This window comes from Dioscorea cayenensis, chromosome 8, assembly GCF_009730915.1.
Source record: "Dioscorea cayenensis subsp. rotundata cultivar TDr96_F1 chromosome 8, TDr96_F1_v2_PseudoChromosome.rev07_lg8_w22 25.fasta, whole genome shotgun sequence".
NCBI lineage: Eukaryota > Viridiplantae > Streptophyta > Magnoliopsida > Dioscoreales > Dioscoreaceae > Dioscorea > Dioscorea cayenensis.
Window position 1 is genome coordinate 824869 of NC_052478.1, and position 14765 is coordinate 839633.

General features: G+C 37.2%; 1 long non-coding RNA gene across 1 annotated transcript; it reads left to right on the top strand.

The window, feature by feature from the left end:
- Positions 1-12702: 12702 nt before the first annotated feature.
- Positions 12703-13274, top strand: LOC120266394. Its single transcript, XR_005538156.1, has 3 exons — positions 12703-12810; positions 12938-13091; positions 13192-13274. It is a non-coding gene; the product is annotated as an uncharacterized LOC120266394 (long non-coding RNA).
- The last annotated feature ends 1491 nt before the right edge of the window (positions 13275-14765 follow it).

Here is a 14765-nt window from a genome sequence, read left to right on the forward strand (position 1 = left end):
ATTTTTTCACCAAGACATTGCTCAAATACATAAATACAATAAATATAATTATTTAATTATGTACAACTGCCATAAGGTCATGACACCAATAATGTTAAAAAGAACGAGGGACCCATCAGCCCTGGGATCAACCCCTCGACTCGGTTTAAACCCACACTGCACCCAGGGTTCCCGCCTCCTCAGCCTACAAAATATCCATTGGCTCAAGAGGGCTTAATAATTCTAAATACTTAAATACAAACAGATATATAGGAATACCAATTTCAAATAATTTTCCAACTTTCCAAAATACTTTAATTCAAAGAAAATACATTTTAAAGTTAACTTTCAAACATAAATTCACTGGTAAATCAACGCCACAAATAACTAATAATATAAAACCATATTCTCAACCCATAGCCCCGAAATCCTCCTACTAGCCGTCGGGCGACTTCAGCTCGGGAGCCGCTGGGTCTTCGTGACCTGACGTCAGCTCCACCGGCCCCGGCGCGACTCGATCCTTGGCTGTGTATCATCCAATCGTGGCTCTACGCCCCACCCGATCTCGACAATCAACACCCAGTCCACCACGCCACCCTCTAAAGGTCGCCCCGCTGAACCCACTATCGCAGTAGAATAAGCCACCACCACACCATCCAAACCAACAATACGTAGAGATGCAAAGAATACAAACCGATAAATCATAATAATATACGGTCCTTATCCGTGACAACATTCACAAGATTTATTACATGGCTAATACCAAGAAAGTCCAATATAAAAATACTATTCTATGGTCAGAATGAAAACCAAATTCCACAAATATTGCTCAGAAATATTTTAATACACTCTACCCATTTCACAAATCATTCCAAATTCAAGATAACCATCCAAAATAAATTCATGAACCGATAATTAAATCACATATATAATGATTATGCTATTTATAACACGTATAATTATAATGTAAATTGATGTATCAATACGATTGTCGAACATCAATCAAGAATAAATATAATGCGATACCCCCAACATTATACGCCAATTAAAATAATGATAAGTAAATACTTAAAACAATTATTATTTTCAAAATATCACCCATTAAATAATTATTTCAAAATAATAATAATTAATCAATATTTAAAACACACACTCACTAACTCACCCTGTCCCTGCCTCGCTGGACTGAACCTCCCAAGACCAACAACACCTAATGTAATAATATAATAAAATTAAATAATATATTTTAAAACTCAAAAGAAAATACAAAAATAATAATCAATTCTCTATCGGGCCTACCCACCCAACCTGCTTAAAACTGACATCGTATAATCAAACCAGCCAAATCGCACTTAAACCAACTCAATTTGTGACTAAACATTTACAAACCAATCAACCAATCTCATCCATTGAAACCTCAAGCCAATTGTACTGAACTAAACTCAATCAAACTGAACCAGCTTGAACCAACTCAATTTTTATTCAAAATCCTTTTGAACCAACTTCTGTTCAGTCCAAAACCCTTAACCCAAATCAACTGAACCAAAACCCAAACCATCTCAACCTGATTTGACTGCCTAACCCAACCAAATTAATTCAACTCAATCAATTAATGCAACTTGTTTGATCCAACCAATTCAACTTGGCTAACTCCAACTCCATTTCAATCTAATCCATTATCATTAACCCTCCTAATCATCATAATCACCAATTTAATTAACTAAACCAAACTTAAATCGCAGAACGCTACGTAATTCCTAATCTCATCCCCATTTTCTTACAAGAATTTCACTCACGCTTACAAAAGCTTTTCTCAAAAGCACTCAATCAAACAATCATCCACAATAATCTAATACGATCAAAGACTTAAACCAAGCCAAACTCTCACAAAATACGTTAAATTCAAGCATCGTTCAAGCTTTTAACTAAAATTTAGTATCATTCAAAACCAAAATAATCCCTACTAAGGACTCCCATGAACTCTCTCCTACGATCTCCAAGTCTTTCTCTTTAAAAACCCTCTAATTTCTCTCACTCTCTCATAACTCGCGTTATCATGAAGCAGCACTCATGGAGAGGTAGCTGAACAACACTCAGCTTCTCTGTAGATTTTTCTCCAAATTTAACTTTCAGCCGAAATTTTAGACGTAGTCCTCAAACATAATTCCTCACAAAACAGTCCCCTGACCAAACCTACATGCATGCCTGAATCACAAAATAAGATTCTCAAAAAGATCCTAAATTATCCAACGGTCCCTGATTATAACGCACAACATTTTTAAAAAGATCCCTTCCATCTTACCTTTCAGTCCCTCTGCCGTAAACATTTTATATCAATCCTTTTCTATTACTCTTTAACCCAAAATCTTTTATAAACTTTACAATTTAGGTCCTTGTTATTTCCACTGGTTTCTCAACAAGATTATCTCAGAACTCTTACCGAATCGTAGTAATACCCCTGAATATATTTTTCCAATGCTATTCAAAGGTCTGTGGTATTACATCCTTCCCCTTAAGAAAAATTTCGCCCTCGAAATTTCTTAGCATACATCAACGATATCACCCACTCCATTACTTGTCTCCAAGACCGCTTCGCCTTTGTTCCAAACTCGCCTTCAACAAGAAATAACACTACTCAAAATGGATCGCTGCAAGATCCGTCAACGACCAGCCGGGTTAGATTCTCTGCACGCGCTATACGCTACTGTGACACAACACCTTCCGATGTGTCACCGCTCTCACTTCCCAAAAACTCATACAATAAAACTAATCTCAGATTTTCCAGCCAATCCGTACAGTGCTAGCACTTCTTATTCACAAGCAGAATACATCACACCTGAGATGTCGCAGCCCGACATAAACATCTCAAGCACACAAACGATAATACAAACGTATTATTCCAAACTATTCATGTCTCGCTACGCCACTCGTCAACCTCTATCCTGGGCCTATCTACTTGCGTCGATGGCTCAACCTTTCCTTGCCTCCATCGCTCAAACTCGGGTCAGCCATAGTTAAGGACCGCACGGCATCATCACATGCCGTCAGAAATTCTGTAGACTCGCCACCTCCTTCTCACCCGCATACGACTCTACGCTCCAGCGAAAACGCTCCACGTAGATATTCCTCACCACAACTATGGAGCTTAAAAATCTCCGGTATTCACGGTCACCACATTAACGAAGCTCACGATCTAAACATCACCATCATGCTTGCTCTGGTCACCAGTGCAATAATAGGAACTTAGAAGATGTCGAGGCAACAAGAGTAGTAGCCAGAGGGCACCCCGAGCACAGATATGGGTGCCCATCTCTTCTCCTCATCCACTGCTCCTCCCCTCCTTCTCCTCGCTCCTCCTCCATCTCTTCTTCTGTCTCTTCTTCCTCCCTCACGGCCTTCCGTAGAAATATCTCTCCACTCTCTATTACACCCTGGAGGAGTGTCCCTCGCCCTTGTACCAGCCCTCGTACGCCGGTCCCAGTACTCATCATCTCAAGACACTCAAAATCGCCTAATCGGGTAAACGTTCCAAGTCCCGACCTCCTCTATTTAAACACACAACTCAAACTTACAGTCGTAGGAGATTTCGCCATAATTCATCCAAAGTCCGACAAATCAAACCTCGAATCAACGGCACATCATAACACACACCTTTTAAGAATCAATGAAAAGGTGATAAAGAAGACCTAGCTACTCACGCTAATCCTCCATATTCTTACAAATATGACCCAAAGTATCTTTCAAAATCAAACTCAGAATCACTCGTAGCGCCGACTACTGAAAGAGAACGCCAAACACCTTCGCAAACTTTGTTAGACTTATTCGATCAAAACCAATTCCAATAAATATCTCAACCTGCGATCAGATCACGTGCACCGCCACCGCCTTCAAATATCAAAAACCCACGATCTCTCATTCCAAAATACGCAACTTAGGTTTTAACCTCCGACTGGAGATTCTAACAATCACCGGGCCCTTAACTGCCTAATCCCTACTAAACCCCTGTAAGTCTAGACACGACTTTCAAATCTCAGGGCTCCATCAACCCGTGATCTCTACCAACCGTGGATATCTCAACCTACGGATCATACTAAAAGATGTCACACCCAATCTTCTAGCATGAGGTAAACGCTAGCACCCATCGCTTAAACCCCTTTTAACCGTGAACCGACACTGCTTTTAAACAAAAGCGCACTCTACAAATCATAATTTACAATCACCAAGTACATGTTCAAATACATAAATACAATAAATATAATTATTTTAATTTCATGAGTACAGAACCGCCTACAGGTCTAGCACCACAATAACAAGAAAAAGAAATCGAGGGACCCACCGCAGCCTCTGGATCAACCTCGACTCGTTCTCTAAAACCCGATCGTAATCTAGGTTCCTCGCCTCCCGCAGCTACATAGCATTCATTATCTGGGGCCAGTAGCTGGCTTAATAATTCCAAATACTTAAATACAGTCTATATAAAGTATATAAATACCAACTGCTCAAATAATTTTCCAACTTTTCCAAAATACCAGAATTCTAGCAAAATACATTTTTAAAGAACTTTGAAACATAAATCCATCATAAATCAAACGTCAAAATAACTGATAATATAAAACCATTCTCAAATCCATAGCCCCGAAAACCCTCGCCCGACTACTAGCCGTCACTGACGAGTTGTGAGCCGCCAAGGTCTTTCATAACCTCGACGCTGGCCCACCGGTCCCGTGGGCGACTCGGATCCCGACTGTATCATCCAATCTGTGGCCTCTACGCCCCACCGATCTCGACAAATCAACACCCGTGTCCACCACGCCACCTCTAAAGGTCGCCCGGGAACCCACTATCGGCAGCAGACTGGCTCACCGCCACCATCCAAACCAACATGTAGACGCAAAGAATATACAATCAGATAAATCACGATCATGGTCCTTATCCAGACGCTATTCACATCACAAAGACGAAAATACATGTCACAAAAGTTACCAAAAGAAGTCCAAAACCAGTAAAATACCATCTCCTATTCGCCGTGAACGAAACCACCCCACAAATATTTGCATGAAAATATTTTAATACACGTACATACGATTTCTACAAATCATTCCAAATCAAAGCATATATAACCATCCAAAAATAAATTCACGAATCAATAATTAAATCACATGATATATGTATTTTATACTATTTATAACACGTGATAATTATAATAAATTGATGTATCAATATGATCATCGTGAATATCAACGAGTAAATAACATATACGATACCTCAACATTATACGCCTAATTAAACATGATAAAAAGAAATACTTAAACAATTATTTTTCAAAATACTACGCTATTAAATAATTATTTTCAAAATAATAATACACTAATCAATTATTTAAAATAATAGCCACTACCACTCACTCAAGTGCCTTGGGTTCCTCGCTGCACTTATCCCCTCCCAAGATCGAACAACACCTAATGATAATAATATAATAAAAATAAATAATACATTTAAACCCAAAAGATAAAATACAATAAACAACAATCAATTTCTATCGCCCACTCACCCAACCTGCTAAAACCCGATATCGTGCATTATCCAAATCTAGCCAATCAGCACTTAAACCAACTCAATTTAGACTAAACACGCTTAAACCAATCAACCATCTCACTCCATCAGAACTCCAAGCCCAATCTGTACTCGAAACCAAACTCAATCAAACTGAACCAGCTGGAATCCAACTCAATTCTTATTCAAAATCCATTGAACCAACTTCTGGTTCTACTCCAAAACCCTCAACCCAAATCAACTCGAACCAAACCCAAAACCATCTCAACCTGACATTCGATCATGCCCAACTCAACCAAATCAATTCAACTCAACTCAATTCACCTCAACTCTGGTTTGGATCCAACCAAATTCAACTCTGGCTAACTCAACCCATTTCAATCTAACCATTATCATTAACCTCCTAATCATCATCATCATCAACTTTAATTAACCAAACCAAAATTTCTTAATCTCGCATAAAGAACGCTTACAAGAATCTCTATAACGTCACTCCACCATTTCTCAGCAATCTTCATCGCCACTACAAGTTTTTCACAAAGAAATTATTCACAACAATCACTTTCTCATCACTCATCTAACATGCATTTCACCAAAGACATTCAATCCAAGTCCCAAACCCTAAAAACATATTTATATATGCATAGCATACATTGCCGATACTAAAATTTATATATCATTCAAAACCAAAAATAACCCTTCTACAAGTGACCCTACGAATCCTCCTACAGATTCCAAAGCTTTTTCTCTTTAAAAACCTTCTAATTTTCTCCTCATTTTCTTCTATAACTCGCTCATCAGAAAGATAACTGAGTGCAGTACGATTTAACAACACTCAAGCTCTAGATTTTTCTCCAAATTTAACTCTTCAGCCGAAATTTACATTTAGTCCCTCAAAAACATAATTCCTTACAAAACAGTCCCTGAAAACTCATGAATGATCCCTGAATTACAAAAATAGTATTCTCAAAAGATCCTTTTAAATTATCCAAATGGTCCTTGGATTATAGTACAATATTTCAAAAAGATCCCTTCCATCTTACCTTTCAGTCCTTGGATGCCGTAAACATTTTATATCAACTTTTCTATTACTCTTTAACCCAAAAATCTTTTATAAACTTTTACACTCTAGGTCCTTGTTATTTTCACTTGGTTTCTCAACAAGATTACCTCAGAAAAATTCTATCAGACTCGTAGTAATACCGAATATATTTTCTCCAATGTATCCAAAGGTTCGTGGTATTACAATCCTTCTCTCTAAGAAAAATTTCGTCCCCTCGAATCTCCCTTATAGCATACATCAATCCTGACTATCACATCGAATTTCATTACTTGTTCCAAGACCGCTCTCTTGTTCCAAACTGCTCAACCGTAAACAATAATATCGTGAAAAGGACGTCCAAGCATCCATCGATCGATCAGCGAAGTCGATTCCTCTTTAGTATCGTGTTATACACGTGTATACAACACTCTTCCTGACTGTGTTGCTCTCGCTTCCTCACTTCCAAAAACTCATACAATAAAATAATCTAGATTTTCCACAATCCGTAAGAAAAGCAACTTCTATTCACAAGTAGGAACACATCACACCTCGAGATACAGTGTAGAATACAAACATCTCAAGCAACACAAACGATAATACAAACATATTATTCCACTATTCACAAGTCCTCACTATCGACCATCGAACCTCATCCTAGTCTACTAAGTCATGATTCAACCTTTCTTGCTCCATCGCTTCAACGGCGCACCATAGTTAAGGACCGCACGGGCATCATCATACGCCGCAGAAACTCCTGTAGAAACCCATACCTCCTTCTCAATTCCGCATACGACTTCATCTAGGTGAAAACGCTCCACGTAGATATTCCTCATCCCAAGCAACCATAGAACTAAAATCTCGGTATTCATGGTTACCACATAACGAGCTCATGGACACAAACATCACTCATGCTATTTCTTGGTTACTAGTGCAATAATAGAACTAGGAAGATGCCGAGGCAACAAGAGTAGCGCTAGAGGGTACTGATGAGCATAACATGGGTTTCCATCTCTTCTTCCCTCATTCGCTCCTCCCTCTCCTTCTCCTGCTCCTCCACTCTCTTCTCCTGCTCTTCTTCCTCCTTTCGCCGCTTCTTCCGGAAATATCTCTACTCTTTCTCTATTATACCTGGAGTGAGGTCCTCGCCCTACTGCCTCAAACGCCTTTTGGTTCCATTACTCAAAAATCCTTAAGACACTCAAAATTCCACCGACGAAAAACGCAGTCCCATCTTCTCCCTCATTTAAAACACAACTAAACTACACTTTAGAGGAGTCGCCATAATTCATCCAAAGTCCGGCTAAATCAAACTCTCGAATCACGCGACATCATAACACACCTTTTAAGAATCAACAGAAGGCGATAAAGAAGATCAAGTTACTCACGGCTAATCTCCATATTCTAGCTACACGTACGTCCAAAGTATCTTTCAAATCAAACCGCAAATCATCAGGTGCCACCATCGAAAGAGAACGCCAAATACCCTTCTTTCGCAACTTTAAGTTAACTTATTTTCGATAAAACCAATTCCAATAAATATCTCAACCCGCGATCGATCACGATGTACCCGCCTCTCCGCCTCAAATATCAAAAACCCACGATCGCCTCTCATTCCAAATACGCAACTTAGGTTTTAACCCGATCGAGATTCTTAATAATTCTCACCTGGGCCCTTAACTTTCTGCTCTAATCCCTACTAAACCCTCTAAGTCTAGACACGACTTCTAAATCTAGGGCCTCGATCACAACCCGTGATCTCTACCAACCGCGGATATCTCAACCTCACACTCGATACCAAAAGATGCCACACCCACCCTTCTACCGACGAGTAACGTAGCACCCATCGCTAAAATTCCCTTTAACCGAAACCCATTAACTCCCTGCTTTTTAAAACAAAAGCGTACCTACAAATCACACTTTACAATTTTTTTCACCAAGTACAGTTCAAATACATAAATACAATAAATATAATTATTTAATTATGCGGGTACAACCGCTGCAAGGTCACGACACCAATAACAAGAAAGAATCTAAACGAGGACCCATCTGTAGCCTCTGGATCAAACCCTCGACTCGCTCTAAACCCGATCAGTAATCTAGGTTCCTCGCCTCGCAGTCTACAAAGACATCTGAGCCATGTCGCAGAGCGGCTTAATAATTCCAAATACTTAAATATAGCGTATATAAAGTATATAATACCAACTCGCTTAAATAATTTTTCCAACTTTTCCAAAATAATAGAATTCTAGCAAAAATACATTTTTAAAGAACTTTCTAAACATAAATTCATCATAAATCAACGCCAAAATAATCGATAATATAAAACCATTCTCAAATCCATAGCCCCAAAAACTCCTCCCCGACTCTAGCCCGGTCGCGACTAGGGTTTGCGAGCCGCTAAGGTCTTCATAACCTTTGGACGTCAGTCTACCGGCCCCGTGCAGGACTCCGATCCCGATGTATCATCCAACTCGTGCTCTACGCCCCACCGATCGGACAAATCAACACCCGTGTCCACCACGCCACCTCTAAAGGTCGGCCCGGAACCCACTATCGGCAGTAGTCCCGGCCTCACCACGTCACCATCCAAACCAACACGTAAATACAAAGAATAAAACAATCGAGATAAATCACATCATAGGATCCTTATCCGGACAAGCATTCACATCACGTAAAATAAACATCATTTCCACAAAGCCAACGATGTCAAAAGTATAACAAACAAGATAAAACCAAGAAAAATCCAGATCCATGATACCATTCCTATTCCGTGAATGAAAACCAATTCCACAAATATCATTGTGTAAAACATTTTTAATACACGCATACGATTTCACAAATCATTCCAAATCAAAGCATATATAACCATTCAAAAATAAATTCACTGAACCGAATAATTAAATCACATATACATGTATTTTTATACTATTTATAAATCACGATAATTATACAAATTTGATGTACCAATACGATTGTCGTGAACATCAACGGCAAATAAATATACGTGATACCTCAACATTATACGCCAATTAAACATGATAAAAAGAAATACTTAAACAATTATTTTTCAAAATACTACCCTATTAAATAATTATTTCAAAATAATAATAATTAATCAATTATTTAAAATAATAGCCACTACCAACTCACTCCCGTGTCCCTTCGGGTTCCTTGCTAGACCCGAATTCCCTCCCAAAGATCGAACAACACCTAATAAGTTAATAATATAATAAAAAAATAAATAACACATTTAAACCCAAAAATAAAATACAATAAACAACAATAGACTCTATTGTGCCCACTCACTCCAATCGGTTAAAAACCCGACCTTGCATTATCCAGATCGGCTTTCAATTGCACTTAAACCAACTCAATTTAGACTAAACACGCTTAAACCAATCTGAACCAATCTCAATTCCATCGAATCCCAGTTCTCAATCGTACTGAACCAAGCTTTTAATTGCACTCGAACCAAACTCAATCAAACTGAACCAGCTTGAACCAACTCAATTCTTATTCAAAAATCCATTGAACCAACTTGGTTCAGTCAAAAACCCTTAACCCAAATCAATCTAACCAAACCTCAAACTATCTCAACTTGATTTGATCAAGCCCCAACTCCAACCAAATCAATCTAATTCAACCAATTCAATTCCAACTTGGTTTGATCCAACCAAATCAACTCTAGCTAACTCAACCCATTTCAATCTAACCATCATCATTAACACCTTAATCATCATCATCATCAACTTAATTAACCAAACCAAACCCTAATCTCGCTGCTACAAGAATGCCTACAAAGAATCCTGCAAAGTTAACTCCACCAATCCAAAGCAATTTCATCACAAATACTAGCTTTTTCAACACAAAAAAATTATTTCACAACAATTACTTTCTCATCCTCATCAATATACATTCAAATCCATAATCATTTTCATCCAATCCAACTAAAAATACATATTTATACATGCATACATACATCCATACTAAAATAATACATAGAAGCCTCTTACTAAGCCAAGTCATCCCTTCTACGAGCTCCTCCGACGATCTCCAAGTTTTTCTCTTTTAAAAACCTCTAATTCTCTCTCTCATTTTCTTCATTTTAACTCCTCGGTTATCAGTAGCAGAATGGAGGTAAGCATTTAACAACACTCAAGCTCTAGATTTTTTCTCCAAATTTAACTTTCACCTGAAATTTACATTTAGTCCCTCAAAACATAATTCCTTACAAAACAGTCCCTGAAAAACTCATGAATGATCCCTGAATTACAAAAATAGTATTCTCAAAAGATCCTTTTTAAATTATCCAATGGTCCTTGGATTATAGTACAATATTTCAAAAAGATCCCTTCCATCTTACCTTTCATCCTTGGATGCCGTAAAACATTTTTATATCAACTTTTTCTATTACTCTTTAACCCAAAAATCTTTTATAAACTTTTACACTTAGGTCCTTGTTATTTTCACTGGGGTTTCTCAACAAGATTACTCTGAGAAAAATTCTTATCGAATCGTAGTAATACCTCGAATATATTTTTCCAACAGTATCCAAAGGTTCGTGTATTACAACATCTACCACAAGCTCCCTCCCTCATGGCGACCGTGGTCTCTTCGCTCCCACCACCATCTTCCTCTCCATGCGAGGCCTGTTCCTCCGTCTGCCCAGTCCTGCGTGTGCTCACCCCGACGAAGAGGAGCAAGCTGCCAGCAAGCATAAGAAAAACCCCTGCCCCGATCCCTGGCTCTCCTACCACCATCTTGCCCTTCCTCTCCTTTGCCGTGGCGTCACCGGCCTCTAAGCTTGCCAGGTCGCCGCTCCAAAGATCGTCCAAGAGGCTCCGCTTCTCCATCCGAGATCTACCTTTTTGGTTGCGTTTTGGTGACATGGTCTTCTCATTTCACTATCTATTATTATTATTATGATGTTAGTTTTAATATATATATATATATATATATATATATATGAAGTGTGAAAAAGGTGCATGTATGAAGTTTATCTACTTTTATATATATATATATATATATATATATATATATATATATATATATTAATTGAAATTAATTTCAAGTTGGAGTTAAAAAAACATGGAATATATAAATAAAAGCAAAAGAGATAATGGGCCTCCTTGAACCATCAAGGATGGTTAGTGCGACACAAATGAAATTGAACAAAATAATGACTACTACGCTCGGAAAGAATTAATCAATGATAATGAAACAAACTTGAAAAAGTATATATAAGAAACACAACGAAAGAATTTTCTCACGCATCAAACACCTTATCATATGAATATGTCTACTAAAACATCTTCTATATATTGAGTATGGATGCTCACGGGAATATATCTACTAAAATATCTTCTATGGAGCATGAATGCACTGCAATGATCATATGAAGAGTAATAACAAAGGTTATCATTTTTTTAAAATATATTAATTGAAACTAATTTTAGGTGAACATTTTCAAAATTAATTTATCATTGTTTTGTTAATTTTTTTAAAGATAAATGAATAAATTATTCAAAATATATGTTAATAGAAATATATATAACTGTTACGTAACATGTCTTTGTTTATATGATGCAGATAAAAGAAAATATGCCGAAATTAAAATTGAACAAAATGAAAATGGTCGTGTTTGAACCCTCGCACTCAACTAATGCTCCAAATAATGGTAGTGGGTGTGACGATGGTGTGGTGCTAGAATGAGCAACACCAACAACTCCAATTCAGCATTTCCCAATTGGTTCTACTAGATCCGCCTCCATCACTACATGTTACTCCCTAATTGCTCGATCCCATCATCTTCAAACCGATTCAAATCACAATGAACAAGTGCCAAACCAAAATAATAGTACTGATTAGAGAACGCGCCCGCAGTTAGTGAAGCAGAAAATTTAAATGCAGGTTCGTTTCATATCTTGAAACTTAATCATAATTTATTATATTTGTGTTCATATTCTTATGTTATACTAATATGTAGTTGATAGAAATGGACAACAAAAAGAAAAAGAGGCTCGAACTACTTTGAAAGACTTGTGGTCATTACCACTCGGAAGAGAGGATTGTGGTGAGTGCAAATCATCCGGGACAACCAATTGGGCCGAAGCACAACTCATCGGGTCGGATTTCTCGGCATGCTTGCTCGAACCGGTCAACAAATTGGCATCCATTATGAGAGTTGGCATAAAGTGCCAAAAACATTGAAGGATGAATTGTTCAAATTTATTGAGGTAAACCCACATAATTGAATTGTTCAAATGTTATTTCTATAAATATAAAAAAATCAAGTTACATTGATAAACAAAATTGTTTATAATGTCTTCAACTAGTTACGATTTGTTCTTGAGATTTCAAAAGAGTATGTGCTCAAGTCTCTGGGGAAGAAATGGAGAGATTACAAGCATGATTTGAAAAAGCGTCATTTCAAACGAGAAGATGGTTTGCAAGTGAACAAAGATAAACATCCAAATGCAACCATTAGATGGCAATGGGAACAATTAGTCGATTATTGGTATTCAAACAAAGGAGAGGTATGAGTATGTATTTTACTTATTTTACTAAAATTATCATGTATTTCTTATTTCTAAGTTACTATACATGTTATTATGTAGGATTCAGAAAGACTTGGGGTTGCTAGCAGAAAACAACAAAAATATACTCATACCTCTGGATCAAAGAGCTTTGCTAGAAAGGAAAGGGAAATGGTAAGTAAATATATATCAAGAATTAAATTGTTAGTGTGAGTGAAAAATGATTTTTTTTTTACTTTCGTTTGTATTTTAATGATGTCTTCAAGTTTATCTCTTGATGTTTGTGATTCAAACAATTTTTTTGTTTAAACACTTGTAGGAGGTTCACAATGGAAGAAAAGTAGGACGCCTCGAATTTTTTAAAGCAACACATACCAAAAAGGATGGTTCTCACATGAATGTGGAAACTGAACAAATTATGGTAATAATTATGTCTTAAGTATTCCTTCTTTCGTAATTTGGTTTGAAATATATGATTACCTTAAAATATTTTTTTTCATTATATATAGGTTAAAGCAAATGAGAAGTTAGCTAAATGTGAAACAGTAGATGAGGATATGCAAATTGTTGAAACCGAAATTCTGACACAAGTTATTGGAAAAGAACGATGTGGGCGAGTACGAGGGCTTGGATTGGGTCCAACACTCAAAACTTATTATGGGGGTACGACTAGCAGAACTTCTACCTCAAGCGCCCAATCAAGTGAGTTTGTTGAGCGGTTTAATCAAATGGAACAACAAATGCAACAATTGAAAGAGGAGCGAGAGCATGAACGTGCACAACGTGAGGAAGAACGTGCACAAGAATGTGCTCGATATAATGCTCTTCTTGGGTTTTTACAAACTCGATTTCCTGGAGTTACTATCCCTGGAGTTGACCCAGCTAGCTCAACTTCTCAGTCACAGGTACGTATTTCGAAAGTGGCAATGTTTCAAGTATTGTATCTATTTGTTATAATTTTAAAAACATCGTGAAATCTTTTCTTATAAATTTTTTTTTAATTGCAGAACCAGCCTTCTGGAGATGAGTAGTGGCATTCATCAAGTGTTGATGGATTTTTATTTATCTTTGTTTTCCTTTGTATTATTTGGAGACCGGAAGACAAGAATCACAAACCTAATTATGTACTAATTAATATCGATATCTTTTGTAACTTCTAATTGGTTTGAAATTTTTAAATATCAACTATTGTGTTTTGGTGCGTAGATAACAATGTGACTATTCTTATCTTGAATGCTCATTACAGGTCTTTGTAGTACCATTGTTTTTGTAAAAATGCACATGAATAAAAGTGCAGAAACGAAGAAACTGTATTCAAAATAAATTTAGCGGCGTTTCCAATATAAACGCCGGGAAACACATCATTTTACTGGCGTTTATTCAAGAAAACGCCGTTATATAGTGGCGTTTTATATATAAACGCCAGTAAAAAGCTATAACATTATTTAGAAGATGAAAATATTACTGGCGTTTATACATTAAACGCCGGTAATATCGTGCCATTTCTGAAATAAACAGATCCAAATAGCGGCGTTTAAGTAAATAAATGCCACTAAATTAGTGGTGTTTGCATTAAAAACGGCAATATATTAGTGGCGTTTAAAATAAAACGCCAGTATCTTACTGGCATTTATTTACTTAAACGCCGCTATTTT